The 22,389-nt window shown below is 41.1% G+C and overlaps 1 protein-coding gene across 3 annotated transcripts in view; it reads left to right on the top strand.

Moving 5' to 3' along the window:
• Positions 1-22,389, top strand: part of GRID1 (glutamate ionotropic receptor delta type subunit 1) — a 1,972,711-nt gene that overhangs the window by 169,976 nt on the left and 1,780,346 nt on the right. The window lies entirely within an intron of this gene.

Here is a 22,389-nt window from a genome sequence, read left to right as displayed (position 1 = left end):
ATATATTGCAGATTACCAATCTTTAGATGTGGTGGCTGCATTCATTTTCGTGTTTTTTTTTAGGCTTTTTCCCTCTGTTTTCACCTGGTGATCTGTCCAGTAACAAACCTACTGTATAAGAGAACCCCTACCTTGGATGAAGGAGCAAAGGGGTACCTTTGTACAGTAGCATTGTCAGTCTGGGGGAGGGGGAGTTTTAAATGTGCTAGCCAATTTAAATACACGGAACAAATTTAAGCCAAACTGGAGCTAACAATTTATAAGCAGTTACAGGAAACTTTTTTTTTTTCCTTTTGCAATATAGGTTTTACATAAACAAGGCTTTTTTTTCAGAGAATAGGTGCAGGTACGCCTCCCATATTTCCCCCACCTCTGAGCACCGTCCCTCGGTTCCATACTCTAACCACCTCCCAGTATCACCCCTTTGGAAAATACAAAACCAAGTAATCATTTTGTGGTGCTACACAATTTGTATGGAATTTTTTTTAATGATAACAAGGAAAGCAGTAAACTAGATTCAATGCAGCCATCAGCAATAGACTCCCAACAAACAATAGATCCCCCAACAACAGTAGATCAACCCAGCAACAATAGATCTTCCAGGAGCCAGAATCAATAGACTCCTCCCTCAATAGTGGAACCCCCAATAGATCCCACACCAGGATCAATGGTCCCTCTGCAACAATAGATCCCCTCCAGAGATAACGGATCCCACCAGCAGCCAGCAATAGACCTTCCAGCACACCCCAGCATCCCTTGCAATTACATACATTCAGTCCCCCCGCGTTCCCGCTGAAAAGCCCTGTACATAAATTTAAAAAAGCTAATAATTGTTAGCACTTCTGTTACTGGTATATGGTTTGTCGCCTCCTTGTAACTGCTACATCCGCAAGAGAGCTTGTTGTTTTGAAAAATAACATACTTACAGGCTGAAAATAGAAGAAAGGAAAGCCTAAAAAAGTAAGAAGTTTGGCCATCGTATTTAAGAATTAGCTGCAATATAAGAAAATGCTTGCTTTTGGATTTAATACTGCTGTAAATGTGATAAGATGATAAGCACAAGTGTCACCATTTTCTGACAGCACTTAGAGCTGGACTCATCTGATTAGAGGCTTCATTAGTCAGTCTTGGTGCTTTATAGTAATGATGTTTATTGGGGGTAGCTGTCATTCATCATCCATATATATAATTTACAGTGTATTGCTAAATTGCAGTGCTCACTGATACTAGTTACTAATTTATCTCAATCAGTGACATAAATGATCATCGTAATTTATCACAGCTGCAATGCTGATTGGCAGATAACCAAAAGATGCATTTAATTCTGTTTGCTTATTTTAAAGGCCCAGAGTTGTGATATTGACCCTTGCAAGTTCTTAGTGGTCCAGGGGTGTGATAATTAGGGATGGGCGAACGGTTCGACTCGAGCATAAGTTTGGGCCGAACTTTCATTGTTCGGTCATTCGACCTTTTGTTCGCCCCCCCGAACTGACCACAAGGCATTGTGGCGCTGAACAGTGCATTGCAAGCCCTGATTGGCTGAAGCAGTGAAAGCTTCAGCCAATCAGGACACAGAGAACTGTCAGAGTCATGATTGGACACTGTCATCATGACTTTATCCAATCATGGCTCATTCCCGCCCCACAGTATAAAAGTCTTTTCAATGGCAGCCATTTTCAGTGTGATTTTGGGGTGGAGAGAGATAGAACAGGGCTCTGTTCAGTGCTGTTAGTTAGTTAATGTGCTATACTGTGCTATTTTGCTTTAATTGTCAGTGTAGAATATTAGTTTAGTGTCAGTCTAGGGATAGTGTGAGTGTAGTGAGGAGGACCATTATTCAGCTTTGCATAGTGTGCAGCTAGAGTAGGGACAGCTTAGATAGTTTCAGTGTAGTGTAGTGAGAACGTGTCAGTAATCTTTACATTAGTGTATATCTAGAGTAGGGACCGTTCAGATAGCATCAGTGTAGTGACGGTTGAACACTGTGTATTTGATTGCGTTACTGCCAGTTTAACGCCATTTACTTCTCTGTGCATTACAGCCAGTTTAACGCCATATAGTTCACCTCTTTACATTGATTAAAGTACATCTACGTACAGACTTCAACTTTTTTTACATTTGCTTATAAGCACCGCCCTCTCCCTCCCAATAATGTCTGAGAGGACAACAAGGAGAGGCAGACGTTCCCTTGGCACTGTAAGGGGGCCAGCAACAAATGTGTCCACAGGCAAAGGTGGACGTGGTGGTCAGTCCTCAGGCAGGGCATCATTTCCTCTGTTTAGTGAGTTTGCCCATGATATCCAGCCACAGCATGCAGAGGAGGTGGTGGACTGGCTTACTAAACCTTCCTCATCCTCTGTCACGCAAGCAGAGGCAAGTGCGCAGTCCTCTGCAGTTTCCAGACTGGAAAAACCTGCCTCCTTGTCCACATCTATTGCTGCCATAGCCCCAACATCAGCCATTGAGGAGTCAGCTGAGTTATTTGACCACAGCATCAGCCACTTGCTCCTTGATGATGCCCAGCCATTACTGAATTCAGATGTTGGTTCTGAGGTTGAGGATGACAGGAACATGAGCCTCTAGAGAGAGGGAGGAACACTGGTAGACAAATTGGCATTCATGTTCCCCAAGCTGCAGTGTATTGCCGAGCTGTCTCCAGTGGTAATGATGAAGATGGAGGAGATGGAGATGATGATGAGGTCACTGATGCGACTTGGGTGCCACATAGAGCAGAGGAGGAAACTGAAGGTGAGGCGGCACAACCCCAAGGAGGCCGACATCAAGAAAGAGTAGAGAGCAGCCACCCTATTCCATCACATTCTGCAGCTGTTATCTCCCGGCCCACTCCCCACAGCTCAGCTGCCTGAGCCTTTTTCAGCACATCTGCAGCAGATCGCACTGTTGCTATCTGCAAACTGTGTCTCAGGCACATCAAACATGGCAAAAACACCAACCATTTGGGTACCACATGCTTAACAAGGCATTTAACGTTTAACCACTCAGCCCATTGGCAAGAGCATCTGAAAGCCACACAAAAGGGGCACAAATCTGTCCCTCCTCCTTCTCCTCCTTACCCACTTCAGTCTGCCCTGCGATACTGAGTCATTACCTTTCAGCAGCCTCCACTGACAGGGTTGATGGTATAGCACAGGGTCTCTCAGGTCCTAGCAGCACATCTGCCAGCAGCACTCCACCAGCTGTAGACTATAGCTGGCAAATTTCTCTGCCCCATCTGCTACAGCAGGAAAAAAATACAGTCCCTGCTACCCACATGCCCAGCATCTGAATGCAAGCTTGTCAAAGCTGTTGGTTCTCAAACTTCTGCCTTTCAGTTTGGTGGATTCTGCCCCCTTCCATGAATTCGCAAAATGTCCTGTACCACAGGTTCCCTGTCGCTACTACTTTTCACGTAAGGCCGTTCCATCTCTCTACCATCACGTGGAAGGGAATGTTCTGGCATTGTTGGGCAAGGCAGTCGGCCGTAAAATCCACCTTACTGCTGACACATGGTCCAGCAAACATGGGCAGGGACGATATATTTTGTTCACAGCACACTGGGTAACGCTGCTTGTAGCTCGAAAGGAAACAGGACAGCGCTCGGTGCTGCAGCTTGTTGTGCCCCCACATCTCCATACAGCTGGTGGTGATGATGCCAGACCTGTGAGCTCTATCCCCTCCTCCTCCTCCTCTGCCACCTCAATGCCTTCCATGCCCTCCTCTGCAGAATTGTCCTATGAACATCAGGTAGCCCCTAAACGTTCAAAGGGCTATTCACAGAGTCTGGCTAAAAGGTGCCATGCAGTGCTTCAGCTGGTGTGTTTAGGGGACAGGAACTACACTGGAGCAGAGATTCTTGCAGCTCTGCAGGGACAGGCCCAGAGGTGGTTCACACCATGCCAGCTGGAGTCAGGAATGGTGGTGTCCGATAATGGCTCAAACCTCCTGTCCGCCCTTAGACATGGAAAGTTGACACATGTGTCATGCCTGGCACATGTCCTCAATTTGGTGGTGCAGCATTTCCTAAGTACGTACCCAGGGTTGCAAGATGTACTAAAGCAGGCCAGAGGAGTGTAGCCATTTCAGGCGGTCATTCACAGCCAGTGCTCGGCTGGCTGAAATTCAGCGGGAATTCCACCTGATAAACCGCCTGATTTGTGACATGCCCACCAGGTGGAACTCAAGTTCAGGGATGCTGCAGCAGCTATACATGCAGCAGAGGGCCGTCAACGAGTACCTGTGCCAGTACGGCATGACAACAGGCTCAGGCTGCCTCTGCTTTTTTTTCCCCATGCCAATGGCTGATCATTAAGGATGCATGCACTGTATTGTCACCATTTGAGGAGGCCACAGGGATGGTGAGCCGTGACAGTGCATGCATCAGTGACACAATCCCTGTTGTGTTCCTGCTGGAGCAGACTCTGCCTGGCATTATGGACAGGGCACTGGAGGCAGAGCAGCAGGAGGAAGAGGAGGACTTCCTTTCCTCTAAAGGCCCAATTTATCCAGACACTATCATTCCTATGTCACAGAACACACAGGAGGAGAGAGGGGAGGAGGACGAGGAGGAGGATTCTGGCACTTTCATAGGCTTTGAAGAAGAGGAAGACATTTGTCAATCTGTAAGTGATGGCTTTCCAACCCCTGGACCCTTGGGAGTATTACATGGCTGGTTCCAGATGCTGTCAAACTGAGTTACCCCGAGGAGTCTGCTTCTCAAGCCTCTGCAAATTTAAGGGGCATGGGCAACCTCTTGCTTCAAAGTCTGCGAAAGGACCCAAGAATATGTGGCATAAAGGAGAAGGATGATTACTGGTTGGCAACCCTCCTTGACCACCGTTATAAGGGGAAGGTCTCAGAACTCATCCCGTCCCCACAGAGTGCAAAAGATAAAATCTCTTGAGGACACATTAAAGAGGATTTTATTGAACGTTTTTCCTGACTCCAGTAGGTTACAGTGTCGTGGAAAACTTAGTTTTGAGTCTTCTGTTGATCAAGGGAGGAACGTTGGAGAAGGCATCCGCCTAAGTAAGGCATTTCGGAGTTTTTTTAGTCCTTGCCGCCCAGGGCTGTCAGCTTCCACATCCCATCGGCAGCGTATGCATCACATCGTGGACGATTGTCTCAGGGCCAAAACAGAGATGGAGAGCTTTCCAGCTGACAATCCACTGACTTACTGGGTCATGAGAATAGACCACTGGCCAGAACTTGCCCAGTATGCTATTGAGTTGTTGGGCTGCCCTGCATCCAGTGTGCTTTCAGAACTGGTATTCAGTGCTACAGGAGGTTTCATTATTGATCATAGAACACGTCCACAGACTCCTTGGACCATTTGACTTTTATAAAAATGAATCAGTCCTGGATTACCAGCTATGAAGCCCCTGATGCCGATGTCACTGATTAAGTCTTTTTGGGATGTGGAATCTCTTCAGGACTTCAAGGCTGCCTAGCTTTGAGGGTGTTCAATCATTTCATCTGGAAGAATGTTTTTGGTATAGGTTTCATGGGCACAATTAATTCTTGCTTTCTTCAATAGTACCTCTATAGGGTTAAGGTGGGAAAGCGCCACGAAACCCAAAAACCAATTTTTACCCACCCGTTACTTCTATCCAAAGTCAAGGTGACACCAGAATGTATCCGCAAAATCTCTAATCTTGTTCCCAGTGCACTACATTGTGGCCTCATCATACACACTGGCTTCCCAGCTGTTGCTGAGCAAAATAAAGGCAGCTTGCAGGGAAAATTTTATTTTTTTGGGCTTTATAAATGCAATTATTGCTGCAGCAGATTTTAGACATGGTACAGATCTTCCACTTTACGGGTAGACTAAGGCGACCCCCCAGGCACTGTATTGGAAGGAATTTTTATACTTTCACTTTAAAAATCAAAAAATCACTGCTCATTTAAAAATTATGTTTTTCACAAACTTTTTTTTTTTTATTGATACATGTCCCCCAGGGCAGGACCCGGACCACTATAACCCCTATAACAATCGAATGCCCAATTACTTGCATAAAAGCCTTCAAATTGGGCACTTTTGATTTTTCACATTCGGGTCCCATTGACTTTAATGGAGTTCGTTATTCGGGTCCGAACTTTTGCGGTGTTCGAAAAGTTCTGGTGCGAGCCTAACAGGGGTCCGTTTGGCCCATCTCAAGTGATAATGACCTTGACTTGTTTAGTGGCCCAGGGTTGTGATATTGATACTTGCGAGTTCTTAGTGGTCCGGGGTTATGATAATGACCTAGACTTGTTTAGTGGCCCAGGGTTGTGATATTGATACTTGCGAGTTCTTGGTGGTCCGGGGTTATGAAAATGACCTAGACTTGTTTAGTGGCCCAGGGTTGCAATAATCTTGACTTGTTTAGTGGCCCAGGGTTGTGATACTGATACTTGCGAGTTCTTAGTTGTCCAGGGTTGTGAAAATGACTTTGACTTGTTTAGTGGTCCAGGGTTGCAATAATGAGCTTGACTTGTTTAGTGGCCCAGGGTTATGATACTGATACTTGCGAGTTCTTAGTAGTCCGGGGTTATGACATTGACCTTGGCTTGTTTAGTGGCCTAGGGTTGTGATACTAATACTTGTGAGTTCTTAGTTGTCCGAGGTTGTGATAATGAGCTTGACTTGTTTAGTTGCCCAAGGATGTGACATTGGCATTTGCTGGTTCTTGGGTGAGTGGTCCAGGGTTGTGCAGATGACCCCGGCTTGTTAGAGCCTCAGCGTTGTAATATTGACCCTAATTTTTTCTTGGAGGCCCAGAGTATTGATATTGACCCTGACTTGTTTTTAGTGTCACAGGGTTGTGAAACTGGCCTTTGCCATTCTTAGTGGTCCAGGGCTGTGATAATGACATTGACTCGTTAATGGCCCAGGGTTGTGATATTGATCATGACTTCATAGTGGCTCATGACTTCGATATGTACCCTGATTTGTTCCTAATGTCCCAAAGTTTTATTATTGGCCCTGACTTGTTTTTTTTTTTTTGTCCCAGAGTTGTGATATTGACCCTTGTTCTAAAAATATTGACCATTGCTTGATCTATAGATGAGCTTTATATTTGATAGGAAATATGTTGATACAATACACACTCTTTGTGAAATTCTGTTAGCATTCAATTATGAATTTAACATAATGACCTCCTCAAGTTGAAGCTATGGAGAAATAATCAGTCTGATAACATTCATAAGCAGCGATGTGTTGCTTCATATCACAATCTGAATATGTATAATTCACACACTTCTGTGCTCACTGCTTCATGTGGTTTAGATTGACTTCTACCATGCATGTAGAATACAAAGGATGTCAATTTTGGTCTGTGTCAGAAGTAATATATTCCTGTGTGGGTGAGAGGTTATTGGGTTTCCAGCACTCGGTGGTACAATTTAGTAGTTATCAGTAGCAGATTTGTGAACTTGTACTAATCTATTTAGAACCTGAAATGAATACCGTCTCTCTTTTATATTTACTGGGAAAAGCAAGGGACTAGAGCCAATAAATCAGGCAGAGATGAGTGAACGTCTCCGACAGAGTATTGTTTGCAGCACCAATATCTTATACTGTGCAAAGACTTTCCAACTACCCACTTTGTATGTCACTCAGAAAAATCTTCCCAACCGAATTCCTATACACCATAATTTTTTTGGTCTAAACACATTTCTATAATCCCAAGGTACACCACATTGTCGGTGCAGCCTGATCACAATTCTTGCCTTAAACTTGCATATAGCAGTGGCAAGCAATATCAGTATAAGACACAACATTACAGGCACTGTTTGCTTCTGGATTACATAGAAAGTAGGCATATCTAGTAGAAGGGGGAGTGAGGCCAGTCAGCCATGACTAATATGTCTATCCCTATAACCGCCATAACATTTATTTTGCTACTTAGTAGAAATAAGGTGAAACGTTGGCTTTTAGACTGTGAAACCGCCAGCGGTAAAGCTTGGTATCCCAGCTTTAGGTGCTAAAAACTAAAAGGTTGTGTATGTCCAAATGCCTCTGACCCCTAAACTTAACCTAATCTTTAAAGCCAAATTCTGGGCAACTTTTTCTCCCATGCAGTGGGGCTGTGTCTGCACTGTATGGGTTAACTGCTCATTTTCTCTAGGGGTGAACACAGCATCTATATTCACCCGATCCTTTGATAGTCTGGAAAACAGCACCCCCCCAACCAGCGGTGGACTGTTTCTAACATTTTCAAATCCAGAGCCGGTCTATGGGCGTGATGACGTCAGGAACAGTCCACCGCACAAGACTGCTGGACTGCAGGGGGCAGAAGCCGAAGGGACCAGTCTTGCACTGGGAGGATTAGGTGAGTATATCTCAGCTCTCCAAACTCATAGACCAAAGCGATCAGTTAAAGCGGAGTTCCACCCAAATTTTGAACAATATCTGTATGTATTCTCTTCCTTGCCTAGATGCTGACATGCCGTTTAAAAAAATTTAAATCGCCGTAATTACTTTTTATTTTTCTATTCTTCTTTACACTTCCTGGTTCTCCTCCCATGGGAGTAGGCGTGTTTCTAGCCTCTCCCAGACTCCTGGGAGCTAGTCTCAGGCTTCCCAGGATGCCACTGAGCATGTGCGGGAATGAGCGGTGAATGCTGGGAGCACAGCATTCACCGCATCCAGGAAATAAATGCTTGTGGGCTTCAAATGCCCACAATGAAGATGGAGACCGCCTGCAGTGAATAATATAAGTTATTCTTTCTGACGAAATCTGACACAGGCGGACATATTACACACAATATGTGAGTATGTAATGCTGAGAAGAAAAGTTTGTGAATGAACTAAAAAAAAAAAAACGATAGAAAGGTGGACCCCCTCTTTAACCCACACAGTGCGCACACAGCTCCACTGCATAGTAAAAAAACAAAAATTTGTCTGGGGTTCTGCTTTAAGACAATTCAAACAATTAGCCCTATCCTTACCCAAAGCCTTAAAACTTTAGGCTGGATTCAAATCAAACTGTTAACAGATGCCACTGAAATGAACCTATTTGTAATTATTGAATCGGCAAAGGGGTCCGATGTATGTTTATCAACGTATCACTTAACGTGAGTAGCAAAGAATGTACTCAGTAGTGTAGGGGTGAATTCTTTCGTCCACATTGGGTTTCTTGCACAGCTTTTTCATATGTAGCACCATGGGATCCCTAATTATCTCCCTATACCTCCATACCCAGTTTGGAGGCATTATTTCAGAGAAGCTCTACGTGCCTCATCTGTTTAATTTTTACAACACCCCAGCAGATGTCATGGGCCCTCCTGTTCCCAGATCAGTATTAGTGTCCCTGGATGAATTCCTGTACCTCTTCTCCTGATTATAGTGTCATACTGTACATAGACACACTACTGTCACTATCTATGACTCTGGTGCAGTGTCTGTAAGGAAAATATCACTTCTGCCAGTCTGTGACACAGCAGTTCGCCTGCAATTATTATTGTTTTGATCCTTAGCGGAGTGTCCCTGGATATTCTTTTGTGCCTATGTCTGGACATGCATGCACATTATAACAGGAAGTCTTTTTGTTGACAATAAATCTTTCCTCAGTTTATCAGTAATTAAACAAAAAACACTTCCCTCCTATTTCCAGAACAGCAGTGATGGGTCCCTGGAAAACCATTTATACATCTCGGCTGATTTCACATGGAGCAACCTAATGAATTCAGCTTTGTAGAGCAATATTTGCAAAGGTCAGTAACCAATAAGTGGAAACCATTCAGGTATTTTAACTTAAACTGAAAACTAGTTGCTATGGGTTATTGATCTTTGCACATCTCTAATTCTCTGGATGCTGTTTATTTAAAGGTATGCTTCAGCTAAAATGGAAAATTATATGTTAACAGGGAGCAGAGTCTGCCTGCAGAGTAGTTCAGATTTGAAGCCTGTGCTTCACCAGTGTACACCACTCCTATGTATGTCTGTAACCTAGGGTTGCTACCTCATCCCTTTAAAACCGACCACCTATTAATTACACGCCTTGAGGACTGGAGTTGAGAAACACTGGCCTAGTATGGCAAGGCACTCTACTCCTCCTCCCTCCATCTCCCCTCTCCAGGATAGCAGACTGGCTGGAGACTGCACTGTCTACTGTTAAGACTGCGTTCACACATATGCGGCAACGGTTTCAGTTCAGCAGTTCGGTGCGTTTCTGTTCACCGGTTCAGGTGCAAATCATGTGCAAATTTTTACCTGAACCGGACCCAAAAATACACAGGACTGTTTTTGAAACTGTGTTGCGGCCACCCTGCACAAGTGTGTTGAAAGCCGTTTACATTCACATGTTATGCAAATTGGATTAAAAACTCATCCAATTTGCATATATTTAAACCCAGCATGACTCTTTCCTGTGAAGACAGGAAGTTCAAACCTACAGAATGGAGAAAGCATGAGCCAGCAGCATTTAAAGTTGTAAACTGCAATTGCTGGGGTAAGAATTTTAACATATACAGTAGTTTACTAGGGTATATTTTTAATTATGCTCAATGTGTTAAACTAAAATGCTCAGTGTTTATTAATACTTTAGGCAAAGTTACTCAATTTAATAAATTACCATAGCAGCTAAATGGAAGCTATCTAAACTTAATCTGCAGAAAATGCTTTTGCAATTCCGGACTTGGTGGTCTGTGAGAATGTGAGTCCTGGTGCTGAAGAAATTGTGTAATAGGGAATTGGTTGTTATGAAACTTTTTGAAGGAATCCTCCCAGCCCATCTCTCCTACAAAAGAATTGGGGGGGATCCCTCTCAACTGCCTGCCCATGCATGCATTGAAACATTTCTACCCACATGGAAAAGCCACCAATGTGTACTGCTGTCTGTGACATTTGTAGGTTCTGGTGTTGAAATGCAGACTTCTTTCTTTGCATTCTCATGTAAAGGATCTTTTTAATTAATCTGAAATGCACCTTAGCCCTTGGTAGCTGCAATAGGTGTCCAGATGATGTTGTGTCCATTCAAATAACTAAAATATTCTGAGACTTGACATTCTACTTTATATTATGATTATTTTAATACGGCAAGAGGAATGTGATCTAATCATTTCCTTACTTGCAGGTGCTCAGCTTTAATGTCTTAACCTTGCTTTCTCTCATAATTAGTGTTATGCTCTATTAAGAGTTATCTCAAGAAGTGCCCTTAATTGAGAGGTTTATGATTCTGTAATTTTGTATGGTTGTTTTCTGCTTTCTATTTTGCTAAGTTATCTTGATTATATATAGAGAGAGAGAGAGAGAGAGAGAGACTGACTCTCTCTAAAACTAAACTCCTCCACTTCTTGCCTTTTTAGCACAGACACAATCTCTTCTAATATTTACAACCAAAATCCACTTCTGCCTTATCTATACAGTACAGTGAGTCCCCTATAAATTTGTATGGGTTATCTCCAAAATGACAAACACTTTGAATGTGACCTGGTAAAATTCTATGGGCTCACCATGAGACTCATCAGATGCAGTTCAAGCAAGTCAGGACTCCTACATACTTAAAGCTGGGTTCACACTAGCGTGAATTGGATGCTGGTTTCCTCGCATCCAATTCGCATGTCAGGAGATTGTGGCCGGCTCTTTATGGAACCGGTTCACATATCTCGGTAGCGGCTCCAAAGCAGCTTGCACAGGAGTCCTATGTGTCTTTGGCTCAGTTTCAAGGCCAAATTCGGGCAAAAATTTGGCCCGGCCTTGTCCCTGAAAAAGAGAGCAGGGACGCACCGGACCCCTTGCTGCGAGCCGCATCTGGCATCAGTGTGAACCCAACCTAAAGAGTAACTTATATAGGCCACTGCATCATCCTGAGGTTCAAGGAGCTGGAATTTACATAAGGATCAATCATCAGGTGCAGTCCCCATGGTTATTTGGTGCAGTTGTCTTCATTTAGTGCATGGTCTGAACTTATGTTACATGGTCAGCAAGAGGTTAACACAATGTAATGCATATGTGCTTCGATAAGGATGGTTGATTTTACATAGACGTGCCTCCAATCATGTGACCACACCATATATATATATATGTATATATATATTTATATAATGGGCGGCACAGTGGTGTAGTGGGTAGCACTCTCGCCCAGCAGTAAGAAGGGCTGCTGGTTCAAATCCCAACCACGACACTACCTGCCTGGAGTTTGCATGTTCTCCCTGTGCCTGCGTGGGTTTCCTCTGGGTATTCCGGTTTCCTCCCACACTCCAAAGACATGCTGCTAGGTTAATTGGATCCTGCCTAAATTGTCCCTAGTGTGTATGAATGTGAGTTAGGGACCTTAGATTGTAAGCTCCTTGAGGGTAGGGACTGATGTGAATGTACAATGTATATGTAAAGCGCTGCGTAAATTGATGGCGCTGTATAAGTACCTGAAATAAAATAAAATGATATATATATTTACACACACACACTCTGTGTGTATGTATATATATATATCTTATATTCTACTTAAAGTGCCCTTAAACCCCACAACAAAAAAATATATTGCAGTTTACTAATCCTTAAATTTGATGGCTGCATTTGTTTTCTTTGACATACTCCCTGTCTGTGGGAATCTCTACTCCAGCCAAACTCCAGCAGTTACAGCAACATTTTTTTTTCTCCCTTTTGTGATAAAGGTTTTACATTCTGGCCATTGTAAGCACCCCTGCCAGTAAGTAGGAAAAACAAACAGGAGGGTACAAATGCCTAGTGCATTTTTCTAAAAGATTTATTGATGAATAGATATAAAAGCCAAATACATCCTCACAAAAGATGAACACTTGTAAGCACTGGATCACACCAATGTCCGATCCAGTGAAGTGTAAAGTGTGAAGTGTCACCAGATGCAATGCTCCACAAACTGCTCCAAACTGGTCTATTTCAGGGACATGTCCCTTTCCTCAGATTCATGTGCTCTTAAATGGGCACACTAATGGATATACTAATGGTCCACTTCATGGTAAAAGAAGGGTTAGAGGTTACATCAAAAAAACAAAATAACACACATAAATTACTTATATCTCATGAAATGGTTTGTCTCAACCCTCTAACTTCAACATTGTTTGACAGCTTGGTCTGTCAAAGTGATACTGAACATACAATGTTTAATTGTCATCATCCCTTCTATTTATGTATAAAGATCATACCACTGTAATTTAATTTAATATAAAGAAATAATCTAAATACCCTAATTAATCATTGTTGTTCAGCATTCCCATGTTTCCTAGGTCCTTCCTGTCCTCCGGAAAAGTTCTGAGGGAGAAGTTTCTAGTACTTTTAGTGCTGATGTATGAAATCTGTGTCTGCAGAGTGCTGATTGGTGCTGTTAGTCACATGGCATTGAAAAGTTTTTGGAAGAGAGAATTAAAATAATTTATAGCATCAACTTGTTTTAGCCCTTCATCCAAATCTATATTTGAAAGCAAATGTGTTTTGTTTTTGTTTTTTTTTTTGTTTTTTTTGCAATAACATGGTGTAGGTGGAGTTTAAGTTGACTGACGATAGCTTTCACTTTGTTCACATTGTAAGGAGGTTCTGCCATTTACAGGCTATGCACCATCCATTCAGCCTGGGTCTATGGTGTGTATATGCTGGGTCTAACAGAAAGGTAAAGCCTTCATCAATCAACATCGTATATCCTGCCCCCATAGTGTTTAGCAATTTGAGGACATGGAGGATGAAGGAGTGAAGAGGATGTCATTAACCACTGTGTATACACCCACATGTGAGACTCTATAGTTAAATGGGCTACACAGATAACAAAAAGGAGTAACTGAAGAGCTTAAAAGGGAACTGAAACTGGAGCATGCTCAGTAGATGTCAACAGCTGGTTTACACAATCTCAGGCTGCAGTGGGTATCAGACAAGGAGGGGTGACAGCAGGATCAACCAGGATTTTTGCAGTCTACAGAAAACAAATGCTCTAGTGGATGAGTGAGTATGAACACACACATATGTAATATGGCCTATATTGACAGTTTTTGATGATCTGGGTTTAATGACCCTTTAACCAGTTCTCACCCACCCCATAGCAGATTGACGGCCAGGCTGTGGCTTTGTTATCCTGATTGGACATTCTATGACATCCTGTCGGGAAGCACCGATCGTGCAGCTGCGGGGCCGCGCAGTGGTGCGATCTGATGACCGTTCAGGGTGCTGGCTCATCGCCAATACCATGCAACCACCGTGACCAGGCAGGTCACATGACAGTTGTACACAATGGATGGCTTCCTTTCATGCCATCCTTTGTGTACCATTGTGTTGCTAGCTGTGATTGGTCAATTTGATCAGACGGGCCAATCACAGCCCATCTGTACCATGGGATTAGCTTTGACCAATCACAGCTAATCACAACAAAACAGACTGAATGATTCAGTTTAATTCAGTAAAATGCTTGCTTATAGCAATGTAATGCACTGCTATAAGCAAACCTAAAATGTAAAAAAAGAAAATCCTGATCACTTACCCAGACTAGTACAATGTAACTATGGTAACATTGTATTGCTCTGGTCACAGTGTGTTAAAAAAAAAAAAAAAATCGTAAAAAAAAAGAAAAAAATTAATAAAAATAAATTGTATGTATATATTTTTTTGGTACTGTCACCAGTCAATGTCCCTGATCACCGTCACACTAGTTATATGATGACACTGTACTGCACTGATGACAGGTAGGGCCTCTTACTGAATACGTGGGACTGTCTACTTTCCAAAAAAGGTGTCATTTGGGGGGTATCTGTACTGTCCTGGGATTTTAGGGCCTCATGAAATGAGATGGGCCGTCTGTACATCAGGATTAATTAATTTTCAGATATATACCATAGTTTGTGGACTCTAACTTTCCTACAGACTAAATAATATACACTGATTTGGCTTATTTTCACCAAAGAAATGTAGCAGAATACATTGTGGCCTAAATTTCTGAACAATTATTTATTTGCATTTTTTTTTTTTAACAGAAACAAAGAAAACACATTTAAAAAACAGTCTTTTTTTCATTTATTTTGCAAAAGATAAAAAACCCAGTGGTAATAGTACAGAGGGTGGGGCTTAATTCACTGCTGTAAAATAACCAAAATACTAAAAAACCTGGATGAAGGGAAAAGTCCTTTAGCTATATTCTTTACAAATTAACATCTTTTAATAGTAAAACTTTTTATTGAGCTGTAGAAAAATATATTTCTAAATATAATTTTAAAGTTAAGATTTTTATATGCCACCTGCAAAATGCTTATTCCGCTTTTATGGCTTTCTTTGCTTTTTGCTATCAGTAAAAGATCTTGTACTCATCCATCGAGTGTTGGTGATTTCTTCCATCACTTCCAAATCATATCTCAGCAGATGAGCAGAAAACATTTATCATCTGTGCTATGAGCTGATTTATTTTTCTATGAAAAAGAATCTCCAAGGTCAGATGTGAGCATAATCTGTGTTTTGAGAACATCTTAATTCTGCAAGTACATGACTGCCAAGAAAAAACACATCCAGTGTGTATGCCTTCTTCACCACTAGTGCTGCACTAGGAAATACACTCACTGGCAACTTTATTAGGTACACCTTGCTAGTACCGGGTTGGACCCACTTTTGCCTTAAGAACTGTCTTCATTATTTGTGGCATAGATTCAACAAGGTGTTGGAAACAGAGATTTTAGTCTATATTGACATAAAAGCATTACGCAGTTGCTGCAGATTTGTCGGCTGCACATCCATGATGCAAATCTCCTGTTCCACTACATCTCAAAGGTGCTCTGTTGGATTGAAATCTGTTGACTGCGGAGGCCATTGGAGTATAGTGACCTCATTGTCATGTTCAAGAAACCACTGGTAAGATGATTTGAACTTTGTGACATGGTGCATTATCCTGCTGGAAGTAGCCAACAGAAGATGGTACACCCATAAAGGGATGGACATGGTCAGCAACAATACTCAGATAGCCCGTGGCATTAAAAAGATGCTCAATTGGTACTAAGGGGCCCAAAGTTTGCCAAGAAAATATCCTCCACACAATTGCATCATCACCACCAGCCTGAACCATTGATACAAGGCAGGATGTATTCGTGCTTTCATGTTGTTTACGCCAAATTCTGACCCTACCATCTGAATGTGGTGTAAAAATCCCAGTAGATCACCAGTTCTTTAAATACTTAGACCAGCCCATCTGGCACCAACAACCATGCCACATTCAAAGTCACTTAAATCCCCTTTTCCTCACCATTCTCATGCTTGGTTTGAACTTAAGCAGGTCATCTTTATACCACATCTAGATGCCTAAATACATTGACTTGCTGCCATGCAATTGACTGATTTAGCAATTTTTGTTACCAAGCATCTGTTCAAGGTGTACCTAATAAAGTGGCTGGTGAGTGTATTTCTCTTCTTGTAGTATGCAGAGCCAATGTTAGCAAAGTGCTTGTTTGTATTGGGCCCTTTTGGCCCTTGTTTTGGGGGAAGGCATGGCATTCCTTTTGAACTTGTTTTTTTTTCACAGTGCAATTGGTACTTGGGTATGGTTTACCAAAGTGCAATACTAAAGAAGTAGATCCTATAGTGTCAAGCAACAACACTTAGGCTTTTGCAATGCAATTTAGTATTGCTTAGTTTAAGTAAAAATTGTTGCAGTATCTCCTAAGTTTCCTGAAGACTTCTAGAATTTCTATTACGTCTTGGGTACTGTACTAAAACACATAATGCAATTTTCTATAGCTCATTAAAAGAAAACTTGTTAAAGTGTGATTCAAAAGATAACCGGCAGTCCCTTGGGCAATCAGCTCATGTCATTACACTAACTCCTCTTCATTTATTTCCTACCTTATTCACTACAGCACTTTCCAACAAGACATGCAGTGGAGTCATCAACATCTTGATAGTACTGTAGGTCATAAAATACTACCACATTCGATAAATACTTTATTTTTGTAGGCTGTGTATTAATAGCCTATGAATAAAGCACTTCTGTTTCTGCGCTAAGACATGGCAATACATATCTGGCAGTCTGTCAAGTGATTTGTTTTCCCAGCAGCCAATAAACTATAAATGGCCTTACTTGCAAGCATGATTATCTTTACACAGGTATTTCCTAAGAGATTTTGTTGAAATCTGCATACTCCTTAAAGAACTCCACAAGCTTATGTATAGTTTTGTAGGAGGTGACGTAAAATGTACACTTGTGTCAATGGAATCCTTTGCTAGATGAAGAGCTGAAAAACGTTGGGCCCTGTGCATTATTTGAGTTAAAGTAGTAAATACTTGTGGTGTTCTTTTTCTATCACACAACATCTTTTATAGGGATGAATCCACTGAATTCAGTAAAATCGAGTTCACCTTAGTTCATAAATTCTGCTAAATTTGCCTTCAGTTTCAAAGGTGATCACGATTTTGCTGAAATCAAGTTCTTCCATTGACAAAATCTAGGTGAAATGGGGAATCATAAGGGCAAATTTTACTAAAATGTTAATGAAATTTCACCTTTTTATCTCTGATCATCTGTATTAAACAGGGGAAAACAAAAAGACTTCTAGGCCTCATCCCAAAATTATATAGAAGAAAATATAAGTGCCAACTGGAGAAAATCTCTAGTGACCTAGGAATATGGACTATAACTGCACAGCAGGGGAGACAAAATTAGACTAAAATAAAATAATTTCTTTATTATAAAATCATTAAAAAGCATAAAAATATCAGTGTTGTAACTATTACATATAGGCAAGCTATTACCCTCCAAATAATACATTTAATAGCTCTCTATATAGGAAAAATCCCATGCAGACTAGGATTATATCAGTCCAGTATAGATGAGGTCAACTTGTCCTAATGCCTGTAAAGTCAATGCATTTCGCCAGGTATTTTGGCTTCTTCAGGACTCGCACACATGAGTAAAGTAAACAGGGTAAGTACCTGTGCTGATGGGCTTTGGACTATGTTGTAGATCTTGCTCTTGACATCACTTTGGGATGTTTCTGAAATCATTTAGAAAAGACCTGCATTTGACTTCCTTCTGACAATCCAGTTGACACATGCTCCAACATGGTCCATCAACCAGACCCCTTATATCTTATTTATTTACCAAAAAAACCTTTTTAGTCTTATTTCCTTCCCATTTTTCTCAGGGTTGCTTACAAATTGAACGTCTTTTTGTTCTCTTGCCTAAATGATTTGTGCTTCTTTGTGGATTAGCACTCCAGGGAGATCAGTATCCTAAGCAAGAATCTCCTTCCTTGCTGAATTAGTATCTAGTTACGTGTATTTATGTTGTGGCAGGCACAGCATCTGTTCTGGAAAGAACTACAAACTGATTATTCTAGTTATAAAAGAAGAATATACATTTTAAAAGCTTGAGAAATGCCATATTGTTTCCTTTTTATTAGCATCATTGTATATATATTAAAGATGATCACCTACTTATAATTGTGTCTTTGTGAATAAAATGGCATTGTAGAAGTTATGGGGATATATGAAAGTAGTTACACTTTGGCAGAGACACACTAAAATTTAAACAAATATTTTATACTCATACTTGTGTAGTATATGTTCCTGTACAAATTGGAATGCTGATCATAAACTAACCAGGTTGTAATATTTTAAAGAGCATCTTTTTAAAAGCTCTGCGGCAGACTTAACTTTTTATTACTCTACAGAGCAAGATTTTGTTTAAAAAAACACTGTATGAAAGGCAATATTATGCTTTATTTGCATTAGTATTTTGTGCATTAACCTAGATATTCTGTAAGTCTGGCTTTTCACTTGTCACCCACTGATACTTATCTTTGCTAGCTCTCCTGCTGCTCTGTGGGAGCCCCTAATAAATGCCTCTTCCTTCCAGATGTGGAGGGGCGTGAGACCTCCTTCCCGATATTGTGCTCTGCTACAATTAGCCAATTGTTCGATTTACCTTGATTTCAATGGTATATTTGTTCTCCTCCTGTGGACCTCGCCACAGCGAGGTACGTCATTTCTGGCCAAGCATTGGCTCCTGGGAGATAAGTGTCATCAATCCCAGGAGTCAATGGACATCTGCCACTTTTAGAATTGCAATGAGTGCGCTGCGCTATGTGCATGCGTGAGAACAGATGGCACATGCTGAGTAGCCAGCAGCGCCGTATTCCAGAAAGAGGAACAAGTGGGCTTCAGATGCCCACACTAAAGATGGGAGCGCACTCCCTGGCTGCTACGAAGTAATTTTTTTTTTTTTTTTAAAGAACATGATTTAGAATACTTACATTTTCTACACATTCCATTGTAAATAGCATTAGGTGCGAACATCCCAGGGGTTATTTAAAAAAAAAAAAAGAAAAACAAGCTGAAACTCTGCTTTAAGTTGAGATCTCTGTTAGAATGACATTAGAAAGCTCATTTTGCAGTGATCCACCCACATGACAATGTGACTTCACTTGTATTAACACATTTATGTAAGAAAAAATTTCGGTATTTAATCTAAAACATTGAAACTGTTTAATTAGGCTTTTGAGCTGATTAGCTGAAGAGTGTACTGGGAAATGTTTGAACTGTTCTTTGGACTACCCGACCTATGTGCACCTTTTCCTTTTGCTAGTTATAAATTGATCTGAGCAGCTGCAATTTTTGCTTTGCTAGCTGTTATTTAGGGTGCATCAGTCAAGCATATTACAATGTGGTTTAGAAAATGGTAAAAACAGGAGTTTGTTGCCAGGTCAGTCTTCTGTTGTGTTCACTGCTGGTATTATATGGATACTTATCGGGCAAAACAACAAGCTAAAATTGTAGTTATAGCCTTTAAGAGTTCATTTGTGGCTGCCTTTCCTGTTTACTAACATACAGTGGATGGGACTTAAGTGGTTATGAAGGTTCAGTTCAGTGAATCCTGAAGAGTGCAGACTTCATTGATTATTTAGAGTAAAGAAAAGTACATACATGCTATTACCTTGCATTGATTGTCTACTAAGAGTTCCATGTGACTGCCCATTTTTTTAGTCAACACTTACATCATGGTGATCTTTATTGATCATACTTGAAAGGTTTGCTAAACATACATACCATGGGCACAGGAAGAATATATATCTACATTTATTTATTTTTTTAATTTAGAATTAGATTACTTGATTTCCATAACTATGAACTTAAGATGGAGCCTCACGCTACTAGGCATGTGCCACATCCATGTAAGATTGGGAAAAACCGGTACATACAGTATTGTTTCTCCCATACCCAAATGAATCATAAAAACCTAAAAATACTTGACCAAATCAAGTCTTGGCTGGTTGTCAGCAGGTTCAGCACAGTGGATTAACATTTTTCATAAAGTAGTCAAGAAAAAATGACTTTTCTTACTCGTCTTACTGTTATATTTTCAGTTTTCAAACCCACAAGTCCATCTGAAACCTTAATTTTGGAGTGGGGAAAGGGTAAAATTTCAGGTTTGAATTTGTGGTCTAAGACCCCATGGGAAGGTTTTTCCTTCCTTATTGTTGGGGCAGGGAACAATGGGAAACACATACTGCAAGAAAACACTTTTTATCAGTAATATGCTTAAGACTATCTGTCAGGTTATTACCCTCTGTCTCTTTACGTCCCAGTGACAATTATTTTTTGTCATAGAGACAAGAAGTGAGTAAAACATTTTTTCAAATAGGTTCACAGAGAGAATAAAAACGACAGTAGTGGTGTTTACAAATCTAAAAAAAGTGTGGCTATAAAATAGCTCAGGTCAGTCCCAAAACCATCCAACCTCCAACTATGCTTGAGCAGCTAATGAAACTTGCACTCTCTTTTTATATGTACCAAGTCTGCTATTTTTCCTGTAATGCAATCTAATGTGTCACACAAAGCTACCACAGTGATGTTGAAATGGGCCAACCTCCTTAGTTTTCAATAAAGGATAGGCACACAAAGTGATGTAATAAAGTATAGATTTATCATTTTGTTTACATTCATAGGCAATAATTTGACGTAAAGTGACTTGCCAAAATAAGCTTAACCTGTAAAATAATAAATGGAATACCTACCTCTCCTGCTGCCCCATTGAACATCTCCCTTTTATGAAGAAACCCCTGATAATGATACTTTTCGAGTGATCTGTTGTTTTCTCTGAGTTTAGTGCTTCTTCTAGCTGAAACCTACAGTCAGGTCCATAAATATTGGGACATCTACACAATTCTAATCTTTTTGGCTCTATACACCACCACAATGGATTTGAAATGAAACTAACATGATGTGCTTTACCCTCAAATTAAAGCTGAAAGTTTGCAGTTATTTACATCCAAATCAGTTGAACGGTGTAGGAATTAGAACAGTTTGTATATGTGCCTCCCACTTTTTAAGGGACCAAAAGTAATAGGACAATTGGCTGCTCAGCTGTTCCATGGCCAGGTGTGTGTTATTCCCTCATTATCCCATTTACAAGGAGCAGATAAACAGTCCAGAGTTAATTTCAAGTGTGCTATTTGCATTTGGAATCTGTTGCTGTCAACTCTCAATATGAGATCCAAAGAGCTGTCACTATCAGTGAAGCAAGCCATCATTAGGCTGAAAAAACAAAACAAACCCATCAGAGAGATAGCAAAAACATTAGGTGTGGCCAAATCAACTGCTTGGAACATCCTTAAAAAGAGAGAACGCATCAGTGAGCTCAGCAACACCAAAAGACCCAGAAGACCACAGAAAACAACTGTGGTGGATGACCGAAGAATTCTTTCCCTGGTGAAGAAAACACCCTTCACACAGTTGGCCAGATCAAGAACACTCTCCAGGAGGTAGGTGTATGTGTGTCAAAGTCAATAATCAAGAGAAGACTTCACCAGAGTGAATACAGAGGGTTCACAACAAGATGTAAACCATTGGTGAGCCTCAAAAACAGGAAGGCCAGATTAGAGTTTGCCGAACAACATCTAAAAAAGCCTTCTCAGTTCTGGAACAACATCCTATGAACAGATGAGACCAAGATCAACTTGTACCAGAGTAATGGGAAGAGAAGAGTATGGAGAAGGAAAGGAACTGCTCATGATCCAAAGCATACCACCTCATCAGTGAAGCATGGTGGTGGTAGTGTCATGGCGTGGGCATGTATGGCTGCCAATGGAACTGGTTCTCTTGTATTTATTTATGATGTGACTGCTGACAAAAGCAGCAGGATGAATTCTGAAGTGTTTCGGGCAATATTATCTGCTCATATTCAGCAAAATGCTTCAGAACTCATTGGAGGGTGCTTCACAGTGCAGACAGACAATGACCCGAAGCATACTGCGAAAGCAACCAAAGAGTTTTTTAAGGTAAAGAAGTGGAATGTTATGCAATGGCCAAGTTAATCATTTGACTTGAATCCAATTGAGCATGCATTTCACTTGCTGAAGACAAAACTGAAGGGAAAATGCCCCAAGAACAAGCAGGAACTGAAGACAGTTGCAGTAGAGGCCTGGCAGAGCATCACCAGGGATGAAACCCCGCGTCTGGTGATGTCTATGCAT

The sequence above is a fragment of the Aquarana catesbeiana genome, linkage group LG08 (genome assembly GCF_042186555.1).
Source record: "Aquarana catesbeiana isolate 2022-GZ linkage group LG08, ASM4218655v1, whole genome shotgun sequence".
NCBI classification, from domain to species: domain Eukaryota; kingdom Metazoa; phylum Chordata; class Amphibia; order Anura; family Ranidae; genus Aquarana; species Aquarana catesbeiana.
Note: the sequence above shows the minus strand (reverse complement) of the source record. Positions and strands in the feature narration are given on the sequence as shown.